The 14,917-nt window shown below is 40.7% G+C and overlaps 1 protein-coding gene across 2 annotated transcripts in view; it reads left to right on the top strand.

Moving 5' to 3' along the window:
- The window catches only part of ASNS (asparagine synthetase (glutamine-hydrolyzing)), a 115,164-nt gene that overhangs the window by 80,647 nt on the left and 19,600 nt on the right, over positions 1 to 14,917 (top strand). Inside the window, exon 1 of one of the 2 annotated variants that reach the window (XM_060304635.2) lies at positions 13,988 to 14,142. The exons of the other annotated variant lie outside the window; for it this stretch is intronic. The gene's annotated coding sequence lies outside the window, so the exon portion shown is untranslated. Of the gene's footprint in view, positions 1 to 13,987; positions 14,143 to 14,917 lie in introns of those variants that run through there. 2 annotated transcript variants of the gene reach the window in all.

The raw sequence follows: 14,917 nt of genomic DNA, 5'->3' as shown, positions 1-14,917 counted from the left end.
CTCCAGCTCCGTTTTTTTCCTTCAAGACTGTTTTGGCTATTCGGGGTCTTTTGTGTCTCCATACAAATTTTAAGATTTTTTGTTCTAGTTCTGGAAAAAATGCCATTGGTAATTTCATAGGGATTGCACTGAATCTGTAGATTACTTTGGGTAGTATAGTCATTTTCACAATATTGATTCTTCCAGTCCAAGAACATGGTATATCTCTCTGTATGTTGGTACCATCTTTAATTTCGTTCATCAGTGTCTTATAGTTTTCTGCCTACAGGACTTTTGTCTCCCTAGGTATTTTATTCTTTTTGTTGCAGTGGTAAATGGGAGTGTTCCCTTAATATCTCTTTCAGATTTTTCATCATTAGTTTATAGGAATGCAAGAGATTTCTGTGCATTAATTTTGTATCCTGAAACTTTACCAAATTCATTGATTAGCTCTAGTAGTTTTCTGGTGGCATCTTTAGGATACTCTATGTATAGTATCATGTCATCTGCAAACAGTGACAGTTTTACTTCTTCTTTTCCAATTTGTATTCCTTTTATTTCTTTTTCTTCTCTGATTGCCATGGCTAGGACTTCCAAAACTATGTTGAATAATAGTGGTGAGAGTGGACATATCCTTGTCTTGTTCCTGATCTTAGAGGAAATGCTTTCAGTTTTTCACCATTGAGAATGATGTTGAGTGTGGGTTTGTCATATATGGCCTTTATTATATTGAGGTAGGTTCCCTCTATGCCCACTTTCTGGAGAGTTTTTATCATAAATGGATGTTGAATTTTGTCAAAAGCTTTTTCTGCATCTATTGAGATGATCATATGGTTTTTATTCTTCAGTTTGTTAATACGGTGTATCACATTGATTGATTTGCGTATATTGAAGAATTCTTGCATCCCTGGGATAAATCCCACTTGATCATGGTTTCTGATCCTTTTAACATGTTGTTGGATTCTATTTGCTAGTATTTTGTTGAGGATTTTTGCATCTATATTCATCAGTGATATTGGTCTGTCATTTTCTTTTTTTGTAGTATCTTTGTTTGGCTTTGGTATCAGGGTGATGGTGGCCTCATAGAATGAGTTTCAGAGTGTTCCTTCCTCTGCAGTTTTTTGGAAGAGTTTGAGAAGGATGGGTGTTAGCTCTTCTCTAAATGTTTGATAGAATTTACCTGTGAAGCCATCTGGTCCTGGACTTTTTTTGTTGGAAGTTTTTTTGTTTTGTTTTGTTTTGTTTTGCGGTATGCGGGCCTCTCACTGTTGTGGCCTCTCCCGTTGCGGAGCACAGGCTCCAGACGCGCAGGCTCAGCGGCCATGGCTCACGGCCCCAGCCGCTCCCCGGCATGTGGGATCTTCCCGGACCGGGGCACGAACCCGTGTCCCCTGCATCGGCAGGCGGACTCTCAACCACTGCGCCACCAGGGAAGCCCTGTTGGAAGATTTTTAATCACAGCTTCAATATCATTACTTGTGATGGGTCTGTTCATATTTTCTATTTCTTCCTGGTTCAGTCTTGGAAGGTTATACCTTTCTAAGAATTGGTCCATTTCTTCCAGGTTGTCCATTTTATTGGCATAGAGTTGCTTGTAGTAGTCTCTTAGGATGCTTTGTATTTCTGCAGTGTCTGTCGTAACTTCTCCTTTTTCATTTCTAATTTTAATGATTTGAGTCCTCTCCCTCTTTTTCTTGATGAGTCTGGCTAATAATTTATCAATTTTGTTTATCTTCTCAAAGACCCAACTTTTAGTTTTATTGATCTTTGCTACTGTTTTCTTTGTTTCTATTTCATTTATTTCTGCTCTGATCTTTATGATTTCTTTCCTTCTGCTAACTTCGGGTTTTGTTTGTTTTTCTTTCTCTAGTTCTTTTAGGTGTAAGGTTAGATTGTTTATTTGAGATTTTTCTTGTTTCTTGAGGTAGGCTTGTATAGCTATAAACTTCCCTCTTAAAACTGCTTTGGCTGCATCCCATAGGTTTTGGATCGTCGTGTTTTCATTGTCATTTGTCTCTAGGTGTTTTTTGATTTCCTCTTTGATTTCTTCAGTGATCTCTTGGTTATTTAGTAACATATTGTTTAGCCTCCATGTGTTTGTGTTTTTTATGTTATTTTCCCTGTGATTCATTTCTGATCATTTGTGGTCAGAAAAGATGGTTGATATGATTTCAGTTTTCTTAAATTTACTGAGGCTTGATGTGTGACCCAAGATGTGATCTATCCTGGAGAATGTTCCATGCGCACTTGAGAAGAAAGTGTAATCTGCTGTTTTTGGATGGAATGTCCTATAAATATCAATTAAATTTATCTGGTCTATTGTGTCATTTAAAGCTTCTGTTTCCTTATTTATTTTCATTTTGGATGATCTGTCCGTTGGTGTAAGTGAGGTGTTAAAGTCCCCCACTATTATTGTGTTACTGTCGATTTCCTCTTTTATAGCTGTTAGCAGTTGCCTTATGTATTGAGGTGCTCCTATGTTGCATGCATATATATTTATAATTGTTATATCTTCTCCTTGGATTGATCCCTTGATCATTATGTAGAGTGCTTCCTTGTCTCTTGTAGCATTGTTTATTTTAAAGTCTATTTTGTGTGATATGAGAATTGCTAGTCCAGTTTTCTTTTGATTTCCATTTGCATGGAATATCTTTTTCCATCCCTTCGCTTTCAGTCTGTACGTGTCCCTAGTTCTCAAGTGGGTCTCCTGTAGACAGCATATATATGGGTCTTGTTTTTGTATCCATTCAGCAAGCCTCTGTCTTTTGGTTGGAGCATTTAATCCATTCACGTTTAAATTAATTATCGATATGTATGTTCCTATGACCATTTTCTTAATTGTTTTGGGTTTGTTTTTGTAGGTCGTTTTCTTCTCTTGTGTTTCTCACTTAGAGAAGTTTGTTTAACATTTGTTGTAGAGCTGGTTTGGTGGTGCTGAATTCTCTTAGCTTTTGCTTGTCTGTAAAGCTTTTGATTTCTCCATCGAATCTGAATGAGATCCTTGATGGGTAGAGTAATCGTGGTTGTAGGTTCTTCCCTTTCATCACTTTAAGTATATCATGCCACTCCTTTCTGACTTGTAGATTTTCTGCTGAGAAATGAGCTGTTAACCTTATGGGAATTCCCTTGTATATTATTTGTCATTTTTCCCTTGCTGCTTTCAATAATTTTTCTTTGTCTTTAATTTTTTCCAGTTTGATTACTATGTGTCTTGGTGTGTTTCTCCTTGGGTTTCTCCTGTATGGGACTCTCTGCACTTCCTGGACTTGGGTGGCTATTTCCTTTCCCATGTTAGGGAAGTTTTTGACTATAATCTCTTCAAATATTTTCTCTGGTCCTTTCTCTGTCTTCTCCTTCTGGGACCCCTATAATGCAAATGTTTCTGCATTTAACGTTGTCCCAGAAGTCTCTTAGGCTGTCTTCATTTCTTTTCATTCTTTTTTCTTTATTCTGTTCTGCAGCAGTGATTTCCACCATTCTGTCTTCCAGGTCACTTATCCGTTTCTGCTTCAGTTATTCTGCTATTGATTCCTTCTAGTGTAGTTTTCATTTCAGTTATTGTATTCTTCACCTCTGTTTGTTTGTTCTTTAACTCTTCTAGGTCTTTGTTAAATATTTCTTGCATCTTTGCGATCTTTGCCTCCATTCTTTTTTTTTTGTTGTTGTTGTTGTTGTTGTTGTTTTGCGGTACCCCGCCCTCTCAGTTTTGTGGCCTCTCCTGTTGCAGAGCACAGGCTCCAAACACGCAGGCTCAGCGGCCATGGCTTATGGGCCCAGCCACTCCACGGCATGTGGGACCTTCCCGGACTGGGGCACGAACCCGTGTCTCCTGCGTTGGCAGGCAGACTCTCAACCACTGCACCACCAGGAAAGCCCTGCCTCCATTCTTTTTCCGAGGTCCTGGATCATGTTTACTATCATTATCCTGAATTCTTTTTCTGGAAGGTTGCCTATCTCCACTTCATTTATTTGTTTTTCTGGGGTTTTATCTTGTTCCTTCATCTGGTACATAGCCCTCTGCCTTTTCATCTTGTCTGTCTTTCTGTGAATGTGGTTTTTGTTCCACAGGCTGCAGGATTGTAGTTCTTCTTGCTTCTGCTGTCTGCCCTCTGGTGGATGAGGCTGTCTAAGAAGCTGTGCAAGTTTCATGATAGGAGGGACTGGTGGTGGGTAGAGGTGACTGTTGCTCTGGTGGACAGAGCTCAGTAAAGCTTTAATCTACTTGACTGCTGATGGGTGGGGCTGGCTTCCCTCCCTGTTGGTTGTTTGGCCTGAGGCAACCCAATACTGGAGCCTACCTAGGCTCTTTGGTGGGGCTAATGGCAGACTCTGGGAGGACTCACACCAAGGAGTACTTCCCAGAACTTCTGCTGCCAGTGTCCTTGTCCCCACGGTGAGCCACAGCCACCCCCCGCCTCTGCAGGAGACCCTCCAACACTAGTAGGTAGGTCTGGTTCAGTCTCCCCTGGGTCACTGCTCCTTCCTCTGGGTCCCAATGCGCATACTGCTTTGTGTGTGCCCTCCAAGATTGGAGTCTCTGTTTCCCCCAGTCCTGTCAAAGTCCTGCAGTTAAATCCCACTAGCCGTCAAAGTCTAATTCTCTAGGAATTCCTCCACCCTTTGCAGGACCCCCAGGTTGGGAAGCCTGACATGGGGCTCAGGACCTTCATTCCAGTGAGTGGACTTCTGTGGTTTAAGTGTTCTGCAGTCTGTGAGTCACCCACCCAGCAGTTACTGGATTTGATTTTACTGTGATTGCACCCCTCCTACCATCTCATTGTGGCTTCTCCTTTGTCTTTGGATGTGGGGTATCTTTTTCAGTGAGTCCCTGTGTCTTCCTGTCAATGACTGTCCAGCAGCTAGTTGTGATTCTGGTGTTCCCACAAGAGGGAGTGAGAGCATGTCCTTCTACTCTGACATTTTGGTTCAGGGTACTCCTTTGATCTTTATGCAAGAAAAATTTTTCCTTTGGTCATTTAAATATCCATTTCATTCAGTGGCCTTGCCAGTGCCTGGCAAACAGTGTTCCTCACATACTGTGTGTTACTGAATCCCAGACACTTTGGTGATAGCACTTTCTTCATCTTACCAAGAAGTTTTCTTGCTTTGTTTTTTCCCATTTTTGACATAGATTTTGTGACTTTTTTGTTGTTTACCCCCCCTTTTATTGTGATATAATTCACATATGGTCACATTTACTCTTTTAAAATATACAATTCAGTGGATTTTAATATATTCACAACATTGTGCCAACCTGCAAGAGATTCCATCACCATCTAATCCCAGAATATTTTCACTACCCCAAGAAGAAATCCCAGTACCATTAGTGGCTACTTCCCAGTACCTGCTTTTCCCAACCATGGCAGCTTTCTTTATGTCTCTATGGATTTACCTGGTCTTGACATTTCATATAAATGAGATCATATAATATATGGTCTTCTATATCTGGCTTCTTTCATTTAGCATAATGTTTTCAATGTTCATCTATGTTGTTGCATGAATCTATACCTTCATTCCTTTTTATGGCTGAATCATATTCCATTGTATGGATATACCACAGTTTTTTTTATCTATACGTTAGTTTATCTATGCATTAGTTGAATCATATTCCATTGTATGGCTATACCACAATTTGCTTATCTATACATTAGTAGCTATTTTCACTTTTTTGACTAGTATGAATAATGTTGCTATGAACATTCATGTACAAGTTATTGTGTAGACACATGTTTTCAATTCTCTTGGGTTTAATACCTAGAAGTGGAATTTCTAGGCCAAATGGTAACTCTCTGTTTAACTTTTTGAGAAACTGCCAAATCAACAGAAAGTTTTAAATGCACTATATCATGACTGCCACCTGGCTGACAGTAACTGTAAAACACAGTCAGCTGTAAGAAGCATTCTGATTTTGGAGAGGTTATAACTGAAAAAAAAAGTTTGTCTTAGGATTGATAGAAAAGAATATAAAAATTTGACTTCAGTTGTCAGTTGAGGGAAAAAGCAAAAAGCAATAGTAAATCTGGTAGGCATAAGTATTCTTGTCCACAGAAAGCAGGTATGAATTCTTATTATAAATTGATATTGGAAAACGTGTTTATATATCAGAATTAGTTTGATCATCATGAGTCTACTTATGGGTCATATCAACTCTAGTTCTGGAAAGATATGATTTTTGGTTGTGTAAAGGTCCAAAGTTCAAATTGTGATGTCTTCAAGAAATAATGTATTCCCTGAGGCTGTGTTTGGGTGGCTGTCCAGCCAGCCTAGACTAGACCTCACCTCTCTACCAGCTGTGCCCTTTGAACTGTCTTCCACTTTGAGGAGTAAAGAGGGAACAGTGAAGTGGAAACATGCATAGATTGTTCTTTCTAAAATTTTGGAGGTGAAGGCAGGTGGAGCTATAAGTGGTTTTGTCCCTAAATTGGCTGAATGCCAGTGGTTCCCGGAGGAATGGGGTCCTCGAAGATTGGTAGAGGATGGATTAAGTAGCACTGATGGAGCATTGGTGGAAGAGTGATTGGCATTGGGGAGAGCAGTTTAGTCAAAATAACAGTTTTAGTCAAAATAACACGAGGCAAAACCATGGCATTTTAATGGTGTATTGGGTGTTCTCAAATTTTATCTTCTGCTATTTGACCTTTGAACTGTATTTAGGATGTGAACAGATGCTGGTGGTACTTTTAGGAAATTATGAGAGAAGACTGAGGACTAGAGGGTTAAACATGAGGATTTCTGTTTTTCCCATTCTGAATTGTAATGCTTGAAAAGAGAATCCCTGTAAGTAATGTATTGAAATGAAGAGAAACAAGGAATCAGTCATCTAGGGTAAGTGTCAACCTATATAAAATTTAAATAGTGGGCTCTGCCTTGAAGGCATAAACATTTGGATATGCACATGAATTAACTGGTAACCCAGTTGTGTTTTTCAACTTGTGGGGCATAGATCCTGGAGAGTTTGGGAATTATATAGCAATGAATTAGTTCACCGTGGCTGCTGCTATCTCATTGTCTATAGATTGAAAATAACGTAATTGATAACATCTTTAAAAATGTTTTTCAAGTGAATGTAATGATTAATGAAATATAAACTTGAAGTGTGACTAAAGTCATAGTAAGTTCTTTCATTATAAATTTTGCTATCAATGGATATCCAATTACAACTACTCTCACGTGAATGGTTTAATTTTTAAATTAGTAAGGGCTCCACATGCTTGAAAGGGTTAACAAGCATCGATTTAGTTGATATACATTTTTTAAATGTACAGTTTTTTAAAGATTTCAAGTGGAAATGCTAAAATGAAGATGGATGTAGTATTCTGGAATTTCTGGAAAGATCTAGGCTTACGATATAAATTTGGGAACCAGCATGTAAATATTTTTAAAGTCATGATACTAGATTAGATTACTGAGTGAATAATGAGTGTAGATTAAAAATAGTAATAGTAAGGCAGTCCAAGGACTGAGCTGTAAGGCTCTCCAGTATTAAGAAATCAAGATGATGATAAGGAACCAGCAAAGGCGACAGAGTGGCTATGAAAAAAAAGAAAATCAAGAGAATATGCATCCTGAAAGCTAAGCACTTAAAGGGCAGAAAATGATAAACTATTACATGTTGGTAATAGATCAGCTAAGGTGAAGACTGAGAAATGACCATTGGATTTTACAATGTGAGGGTTACTGGTGACTCTGACAATAGTAATTTTGGTGGACTGTGGGAGAGAAGTCCTTTTGGAGTGAGTATAGAAGAAAATTGGAGATGGGGAATTTCAACCTTTGGAAGAGGTTTGCTGCAAAGATTAAAAAGAGAGATGGAGCAGTGGACAGAGGAACAAGTAGAGTTATAGAGTCAAGATTTGTTGTTGTTTTTAAGATGGGAGAAATAATAGCATGATCACACACTGAGGGGAAAGTTCCTGGAGAGAACCATTTCATTTGTGTTAATACTACTAATTAGCCCCTTCTTGTTTTTAAGCTGGAGTATATTCTTCTATAATTATATATCTATTTTTAGTAATTAAGTTTTCAGACATCTAGGAAAGCTGAATGCTGTCTCAGGGTACTGCCTCTACCCTTTCTTTAAAGTACTGTTTGTTCAGGTCAACAATGACATCCTCATTATGGGATCTAATGGTTAATTTTCTGCTCCATAACTGCTTAATACGATGATTCTGATCCATCCTCCTACTTGTTGCAACTCTTTCATCGGCTTCCAGGCCACTGCTCGCTCTCTCCTGATCCTCCTTTCTCCTTCCTCTACACCTTTTCAGTCTGTTTTGCCTGCTCCTACTCTGCCTTCCCTTCCAGAGTTGGCATCTTCAAGACCTTGCCTTTGATTATTCTCTCTCGTGTATTCCCACAGTTATCACTTCCAATCCTTTGGTTTCAGTTTTTACCTCTATTCATTGTTCAATAACCTATATAATAATAATGGCATCTAACATTTACTGAGAATTTACTATTATGTGCCAGGCAGTTTGCTAACCTCTTTATCTGCCTTGTGTCATTCCATCCACACCAAAAACTCCTCTGAGTATCACCAGCCTCATTTTCAAATGGGGAAGCTTATGCTCAATAAGGCTCTGAATCTTGCCCAATCCCATGGAGTTAGCAAATGGCAGAGCTTTGATTGAACTCATTGTCTATCTGATTCTAAAGCTGTTGTAACTACTATGCTTTATTTTCTTCTAAAACTCTAACTTAGATCTCCCTAGTTTTAAACTGGTACATCCATCCAACTGCCTAATGGATGTAGCTCAGGCATTTCTATCTTAATAGATACTAAAGTAAATACAATGTTGCCCCTCGTTCCAACCCCTTCCCTACCCTGCAGATGTCCCTATTCTAACATCTCCTCCTCTGATATTTCCTGTTATTTCCTATCATGGTTTCTCCTTCAATCTATTCCCCAAGTGTAGACTGTTCTGGATTTTCCCTCTCCCTCACCCTCATACGCACTGTCTCCACATCTATCTGTCTCTGCATCCCAGCGCTGCTGACATCCTCCTCTGCTTTCTAATTGACCTCCTGCTGCTGGGCATCCCATTGCAGTTGGCTCTCCCCACGGCTGTCAAGGTCAGATATTGAAAAAGTTGATCTGATTTCACTTCACTTAGAAACCTCTCATGGCCCTTGTTACCTCCATTGTCCTTTCCATTCTATTTACAATATCACTCTATAATTGTCCTTGCCCATCTTGCGTATCAGAGGCATCATGAACGCACGTGAAGAATTATATTTCAGAATATATGTGGATGCTCTTATGCTGAAGAAAACAAAATGAGTTCCAAAGTCTTTACTGAGTTTTAAGTGGCTTCTCACTTATTCTTCTCGATCAATGGGAGACTGATGTACAACTATTGTCATGTGAGACTGCTCAATTTTTTGACATTAAAAAAGACATTCTTATTTATAACTATTACATACCAAGTAATAGTTTTCACGTGAAACTCTTGTTTTAACTAATATTCTCAGCTAGAGCTGTTCTCTGGTTGTGGACCCTGCAGACAGGGCATATTAATTTTACATAATAAACTTTGGTAAAGTATCAGTGACAGAATGGGGATGGGTAAGTGGCAATGGGGGAAGATGAGGATACTGACACCAGGGTCTTTTCAAAACAGGAACAGGATGAACTCTACATTCTTAATAGCTCAGTTAAAATAATTTTAAAAGTGCCTCTGGTCCTTTGTTAGCTTCCAATAAAAAATGCAAGCAAAGACTGGAAAAAAGATTATACTTAGAAATACGCTATATTTTAATATAGCACAACCTGGATCTCAGTTGTGCCCTGGAATAAAAAGGACAATCCTCTTAGATAGATCAGTCTCCCAGATAAGAGGCCATGTGGGTGGTGGAGAAGGGACAATGGGTTCAGATCCATCTGGGCTCAGATCCTGGGTATACTCCTGGATGACTGTGTGATCCTAAGTCCTGTCCTGTCTCTGATTCTCAATTAGCTTTAAATGAGGGGAAATCTTATTTGCAATGTAAATATAAGGGTTTCTTAGATGACAAATTAACACATTGATCTGTACTCCTACATTGGAATGCTGTAAATAGCTCACATCTACTTAGTTTCAACGGTTAGAATTGTAAGTCTAGAAGAAACACCAAAGTTTGTTTATTTCAGCCCCCTTATTTTACAGATGTGGAAACCCAAGAAGATCAAGAGACATAAACTATTTGTGTATCTGGGACTAGACCTCAGTATTCTAGTTTCCTAACCTAGCATCGTTAACATGCTTGGATGGGACTATTAGGAGTTCACAGCTAGGTAGGAAACTCATACCTCAACACAGTTACCAATATTAAAAGGCTGGAACATCAGCTATAAGTGAAGGGGGGGCCACAGGAAGGAAGGATTCATTTTCCTGAGGACCACAAAGAAAGCTTCATCAAATCTGTTATAGCGACTGGAGAACATTGTACTCTTCTCACTTATTCCACTCCAACTCACCATTTAGTAATTCAACAAGTATTTATTTTAAGGTGTTATTAACATCAATGAAGCTTTTCATTATAACGTACTTTTTCTTAGTCGATGAATACCCAAGAATAGGTACCATCATGTGATTGTCTAACAACTATATATTTTTTAAATTCTAGAAAACGGATCCACCTACAAAAAAAATTGAGAAAAACCAGCTTAGTTGATATTTAAAAGAAATTTAAAGACTTGATTTTAATTAATGCTCTCAGGGCTTAACAAATATAGTCTTGTGTTGCCAATTACATTTTTTGGATGGGGAACTAGCCTACAGGTTTTACTTGACAGAGGAGGATTTTATTCTGATTCCTCAGGGACTAAGTTCAAAGAGTTTTAAATGCTCCCAGGAGGCTTTTAGAGTGCGGTTTCAGGACGGGTGAGGTAAGATGTGGGAAAATAGGCCAACATAATTTAGTTTTCATTTGTGTTGGATAATTAGGAGAGGATGTGAATTGTTTTCCACTCTAGTTTAATCCACTACAAACTCAGTTATATCTTAGACCAATGTGTCGGGTCAGGTTCAGATAAGCAGATGGCACACTCCAATTAGGGCTAATGAGAGAAGCGTGGGCAGGGTTTAGGAAAGCCTCAGCACCTTAGGGCTAGGCCTGAAGGGGGTGAGGAGGAAGCAGTTCCTGGAACCTGCAGAGAAGAAAGAACAAAGGGAGAGCTGACAGGAGAGGAGCTTTGTGGTAGGTGAGCCAGGAAAAGAAATGCCCTGAGACTTCTCCCTCCCACCCTCTGCGGCTCCTGGAAGTGTCTCCCTTTGACCACTCCCAGTGAATGAGGAGGGCCGGGAAGCCAGGGCACAAACCTGAAAGTGGCTCTGAAGAGACAAGGGAAGGATACCCAGTACCAGCAACCACACCAGGTAGTCTATCAAGTATCTATCTCCCACTACCTAGACAGGGTGGGAAGGGAAATGGGATTTATACTATTATGGTTCAATTCTTTATGATTTCATTCAAACAGTGTGTATTTGGCTAAATCCCTCAATTTCTGAGTCTTAGTTTTACATTTGTAAAATGTGGGTAGAAAACCTACTTTCCCAGCTTGTCCTCAGGTTTGGGAGAGTATATAGAATAGGACATAGCAAAGTCTATTTGATGCTGAAAACTTTAGGGCAATAAAGAACCTTAGAACTTAGTCCTCTATCATCTTTGCTCTTGTCTGGCAACTACTCAGTGTCCACTGCATGCTCTGTGCTTAGGGAATTTGTATTCTTGGCAATTACAGAACTGGTTGGGAATGTATTACATGAGGATGTCAAACCTGTATCCTGTACAAGCATTAACTATAGTCTGATCTCAGTATGTCTTGCACATGTAATTTTACTATATTTTGGTGCTGATGTGACTAATAAAATACAAATTTATTTTAGAGTGTTATGAAGCCATGGGGCCTTGTTTATTTTTATCTTGGTATATTTTCTCTATCAAAGGGACACTAAAAGCACACTGTCTTCTTGTGGGGACAGGTCAAGAAAACCTTTTTAAAAAAAATTCTAAAAGGAATCTTTGTAAAAATGTTTAGGGGTCACTGATATATTTTGGTTTTAGGTATCAACGTGACTTAGATTTTATAAAGAAACATTAGGCCTTAAACATGTTTTAATGGGGACATGGCTTACCCAGTTCTGCATAATAAATTTGAGGGCAGTACTGGTACCAGTTCATCAGTGCCTTTAAAATGGAGAGTCCCCTCTTTCAAGCTCTCAGTGCAGACAATAAATAGGAAAAAAGTCTAATTTCAGGGTAATTCTCCAATATATGAATGGGGATGAAATCTGGAAAAGAAAATATATTTTGTCCTGAATGGAGGTCATTCATGTTTTGTAAAAATAAGAGAGGCTATATCAACCCTTTTCTCTTCTGTCAGTGTCTCCAGTACAACACAGACCTTTTTGTCATTCTATTTCACAGGCAGAATGTGATGAAAAGAAAATGGCCTGTGGATCTAGACAAACCTGGTTTCACATCTGGATCCACAAGTATTAGGTGTGTAAATAGGGATAATATACTTCTAACTGGGCCTCATGTAAAAATATCCAGATTGCAATGCTATTTTGAGTTTTGATGAGATAGCTGATATTGTGGGGATGAAAAAAAATAATTTCCCTCCTTGGGTGCTATGGCTCTACAGAACTCTCATCACTTTAGTACTTAAAATTTCAGGACTAGAAGGACCCCCAGTAGTCTCTAACGTGCTTATTTATTTATTTATTTATTTTAAATTAATTAATTAATTTTTGGCTGTGTTGGGTCTTCGTTGCTGCGTGCGGGCTTTCTCTAATTGCGGCGAGCAGGGGCTACTCTTTTGTTGCACTGAGTGGGCTTCTCATTGTGGTGGCTTCTCTTTGCGGAGCACAGGCTCTGTTGCACTGAGTGGGCTTCTCATTGTGGTGGCTTCTCTCTAGGCGCACAGGCTCAGTGGCCATGGCTCACGGGCCCAGCCGCTCCGCAGCATGTGGGGTCTTCCCGGACCAGGGCTCGAACCCGTGTCCCCTGCATTGGCAGGCGGATTCTTAACCACTGTGCCACCAGGGAAGTCCCTAACTTGCTTATTTTAAAGATGTAAATGTAAAGAGGTTATAGGACATATCTCATGGTCATGTGAGTAGTCATAAAATTCAGACTGGAATGGAACTCAGTCCTTTCTTGAAAGTGAAATTTGTCAACGACCAAATGTAATGAGCAATCGAATTGAACTGAATACATGCATCCACTGAGCCGATCCTGAGACCCAAAAGGTGAAGAGGTCGACACAATCAACAAGGTGACCGTCTGGTTGAGCGCCAATACAACCACATCAGAAGTCTGATGACGATCCATCACAAAATACAGAGGAAGGAGAAATTTAACTCCGTCTGAGGTAGAAGAACATAATGAAATCTAATTTGCATTTAATAAAAAGTGGACTAGAGGGATAGGGATGGGGGGGGTGGGAGGGAGACGCAAGAGGGAGGGGATATGGGGATATATGTATACGTATAGCTGACTCACTTTGTTATAAAGCAGAAACTAACACACCATTGTAAAGCAATCATACTCCAATAAATGTTAAAAAAATAAAGATGTAGGAGTTTCATGCCCCAAAAAATAAATTAAAAATAAAAGGTGGAGACCCATCCAGCTATTCCCATCTGTCTCACTATTTATTAATTTAGCAAATATATGCGTATCCACAGCTAAGATGCTCTCTTAGTAATAAGGAGGATAAAGCACTTCTAAAGACGTCACAATTAAAGATATGAGGGAGATCTGCTGCAGAGGGGATACGGCAATCAGTTGCTGATGGTTTCCCTAAGAACAAAACAAGTGCGGAAGATTAATGAATTGTCAGAACAGCATGTAAGGTAATCCTAGGTGTCAATGGGGCACCTGGCCAGGCCTCTGAGGCTCTCCCTCAGCAGGTGCACTAACACTTTAAGAAGCAAGAAACAGAGCAGTTCCTCCGCCTCCCTCGCTCCGCATCCAGTCCTGGCCGGGCTGGCGCCTTCACGCCCTGCGGGCCACGCCTCTGCGCGCTGGTTGGCCCTCCCAGACGTGATGAAACCTCCTGCAAGCATTACAGGAGCCAGACGGTTATAAAGTGAGAGGTGAGGTGAGGTCCTCAGCCCGCAAGTTGCATCCTGCTCACTTCACGGTCGCCCGCCCGCCCACCTCGCTGGAGCCCAGGTAAGCCGGGCAGCCGGGGGTCGCAGCGCTCTCCCAGCGTGCCGTGGGGCTGCCCCGGGAGAGGGAGGGGGATGCGCAGCAGCCTGGCCTGCCCGACGGGAGGGCAGACGCGGATTCCGGCGTCTGCGGCTGCTGCGGAGCAAAGGGGGCGGGGCCGATTGTTGCGCCCCTGGGAAGACCTCCGCTGTGGTCCCGGAGGGGGAACCTAGTGACCCGCAGAGCTAAGGCCCTGCCGCTTTGGAGAGAAGGCGGCGGCGGTTTAAGTTGGCCATTTTAAATTTCATTATTTTGTATTATATTGTGTCGAAGCCTGCGGAAGTTTTCGCATTTCAGGGGACCCGCTCGGATGGGCTGGAAGATGCACGCGGCCCGAGTGCAGTCGCGAGTCATGGGGCGACGCGGTCGCTAGGTCTTGGTCCGAGAGGGAGGGTCTGCAGGGCTGTCTGTTAAGGCCTCGGAGGATACCCCCTCACCTCCGGCAACCTCCACCCCTTCACCTAGTTACCCCTCCCCCTATCTGTGTAGACTGCAAGACTCCACAAGTGCTGAGCAAATCCTGCCCAGAAGAGATCTGGGCACGACAGGCGGCGCGGTATGGGAAAAGGCAAAAGAAACGGGCATGCCTTTTCTCAATGGATATCTATTTTATAGGGCTAGTTTCGGATTAATGTTATTATTTTAATGAAGGGACAGTGTTTTTCCTCAGCCTGTGGCCTACATTATTTCTTTACCATCTACTGCCCGGAGTGCTTGATAAATAATTTAAAAGCACTGG

Source organism: Globicephala melas, chromosome 9, assembly GCF_963455315.2.
Source record: "Globicephala melas chromosome 9, mGloMel1.2, whole genome shotgun sequence".
NCBI lineage: Eukaryota > Metazoa > Chordata > Mammalia > Artiodactyla > Delphinidae > Globicephala > Globicephala melas.
This window is presented reverse-complemented; position numbering and strand designations above follow the sequence as displayed.